This window comes from Silene latifolia, chromosome 10, assembly GCF_048544455.1.
Source record: "Silene latifolia isolate original U9 population chromosome 10, ASM4854445v1, whole genome shotgun sequence".
Lineage (NCBI taxonomy): Eukaryota > Viridiplantae > Streptophyta > Magnoliopsida > Caryophyllales > Caryophyllaceae > Silene > Silene latifolia.
Genome location: NC_133535.1, coordinates 148,851,872 through 148,854,966, shown reverse-complemented (window position 1 = coordinate 148,854,966; position 3,095 = coordinate 148,851,872). Strand labels below are relative to the sequence as shown.

Genomic DNA, 3,095 nt, shown 5'->3' with positions numbered 1-3,095 from the left:
TTCTTTTGTTTTAGAATGTTAATGATGTGCTGAGGAGCGCCTGTCAACTGGAATCGGTCCATGGTCTAAAAAATGCCTTGGATTTGGAGGTACAAATCTTGAAAAAAGATGCTGACAAGTTTTGTAACACCCCGGTTTATAAAAGAAGTCCTCGTCAAGACATTCCCTCATAAAACGGACTGTTACCATCTCGGTTTCCCGAGGTAGTAGATAACAAAGTCCAACTCACCAAAGTACTTTAAATAAAAACTTTAATGATTAAATAAGTCTTACAATTTTTAATCAACTAGAACCTAATGTAAAAATAAATACAACTCGCAGCGGAAATTAAATAAGTGATATAACTACATTTGTGATCTAGACTCCTGCAGGTCCGAAAGCTCACACGTCCAAGCTCCCCATATCCAGCTAACTCAAAACCTGCTATTTAAATCTGCTCCCCATTTAACCGGAAATATTAAATGGTTCCCCACAGGATGCCATCAATTAAAGCAGGCATCAATTTTATTTTGACACAGAAGCAAACACGTCAACCAATGGTTGAGTAGGGAAAACCAATAAAACAGTAAATATGATATGCATGATACTCCGTCACCTCCTTATCCGCCTCAACTCAATCTCATATCTCATATCTCATTTCTCATTTCTCTTTTATCTCACGGACCGATTAACGGCAATCACGGACCCACTTAAGGGCAATCACGGACCCATTTAAGGGCAATCACGGACCCACTTAAGGGCAATCACGGACCCATTTAAGGGCAATCACGGACCCATTTAAGGGCAATCACGGAGCCCGAAGGCCAATACTGTTTATCACAACCTCACATCGTATCTCAACATCCTCACTACCGCCTCATCCTTCAACTCCAATGCATATGAAATGCTCAACAATAATTAATGCAATGCAATATGTATATAAATCGTAACGTAAATCAACAACCAGAATCCAGTCAACACAATTCAACATCGATAATAGAGTAAGTGTATTTCCCTACCTCAAAGTGCCAGCAATCCAATTAAGCAGTTAAGCAGTCCCGAAAATAAAGCAATGAATTTGATTATCGATCCTTCACGAATTCGTCACCTAAAACAATTATAATAATTATAATGACTAACTACTAAATATAGTAATTTCCCAAAATAGAAGCTTTCCCGTAATACAATCCCGACACCAACTTATGCCTTATTGGTAACTAAAATAACCCGATTAGTATCTGACCCAATTTCCCAAAATAGAAGTTATTAAAGTAGAATTTCTTAAAATGGAAACTTTCCCGATATAGTAACTTTTCTCTTTTACAAACCCGACTCAAAATCCCGTCTTTGATTAATTAATTATTATTTTATTTAATTAACTCGGAACTTAAACCAACACGATAATTAAATGATTAACGAATTATGCGATTGAGAACACCCGAATTAATTAATTTGAATAACTCAACAATCCGCCTTTAATTATTTAAATAACTCGGGAATTGAATTAATTAATTAAGCACACGACCAATTAACGAATTATGAAGATTAACTATGAAAAACCCGCTTCAATAAACAAACATAACCCGTCATCAATTATTTTAATCAACTCGAGAATTAAATCAATTAATTAAAAGTACGACCAATAAACAATTTGTATCGATTAATTATGAAAACCCGAATCAAACTTTAAACACTCAAACATCCCGTCTTTAATTATTTTAATGCACTCGGGGATTAATTAATTAATTAAGAATACGACCCAATACGAATTATAATGATTAAATAATGAAAACCCGTTCAAAACGATTCGAATAAACCCGTCATCACACTACTCCTTTCACACTCACCCCCACACACCCACGCGCCACCACAAGGCCGCGAGAACCACCAGCCCAAACCCCCACATCAGCCCCACCACCGGCAACCAACCCCACGACGGTCGACTCTCGCCGGCGAGTCAGACCGTGGCCTTCTTTTGGCCTGGTTCCATGCCGTGCTCCACCAACACCCACTGTTTCTCTCATTCCCTCCACCGCAACCAACAACTATTCACTACCCAACCACCACCAATCAACTCGCCGTCAACCCACGACCACAGACACCACAACACCACCTTGTCGACCTCCCCCTAGTCGACGGTGGTGCCACCCAAAACTCACCCCTCTAAACTCGCCTGAAAATGCATCTAACACTAGATTTGCCACCCCCTGTCGCTGCTCCCTTTTACCGCCACTATCACCATCGACAACCACCCTAAACACCACCACCTGACTCGTCCCACACCCTACTACCCCCTTGCCCCGTCAACAACCACTAGCACCGCCCAAACAAGACACGAAAACCCCAATAAAACCCGACTGGAAATCAAAAAACAGAGGAGGAGAGGTTGTACTCTTACCTTTCTGCCGCCACTACCGCCACCTAGGGCCGCCTATGACGTTGCCAAAACACCCCTAGCTGCTCCTTGCTATGCCGACACTGCCCAGGCTCACACACTCCCTCTCATTATGCGTGAAAGCTTGATGATTGGGGTTGGTGAAAAGGAAGGGACAAGGCATGGGAAGGATAGGTGTAAAGGGTATTGAAAAGTAGCATGCTTGTGTGTTTGTTTACGTAAAAAGAAAAGTAAAGGAATTAAAGGAAGTTGTAGTAATCATGCCATAATAATATTAGAATAATAATAATATATAATAATAATAATAATATTTATAATAAATATATTTTATTAAAAGTCGAATGTAGGATAAACCCGACACAATTAACTTATATCGGTACAACGCGGTTAATTAAAATAATTTACGTAATTATCGACTCAAAGAATTATCCCGCCTTAATTAATAATATAAAATGTATAATAATTAATTTATAATAATATCCGTTTAATTATATCCGTTTAATTCAATAATATCCGTTTGATTCAATAATATACGTTTAATTCAATAATATCCGTTTAATTTATTATATAAAAAATACGGGGTATTACAAGTTTAAAGCTGAGTTGGAGGTGTCCAAGGCTGAGAATCATTCTTTGAAGGAGGATAATGAGGCAGGGAAGGCTCGGTTCTTTGGTGGAGTCTTCTCGAAAGTGAAATCGCTCGGGATGCTCTCAAAGCTCT

At 38.9% G+C, this 3,095-nt stretch overlaps 1 long non-coding RNA gene across 1 annotated transcript; it reads right to left on the bottom strand.

The window, feature by feature from the left end:
- Positions 1-219: 219 nt before the first annotated feature.
- LOC141606298 (uncharacterized) lies at positions 220-2,614 on the bottom strand. Its single transcript, XR_012526643.1, has 3 exons — positions 2,378-2,614; positions 999-1,087; positions 220-433 (listed from the first exon to the last, which is right to left on the bottom strand). It is a non-coding gene; the product is annotated as an uncharacterized LOC141606298 (long non-coding RNA).
- Positions 2,615-3,095: the final 481 nt, after the last annotated feature.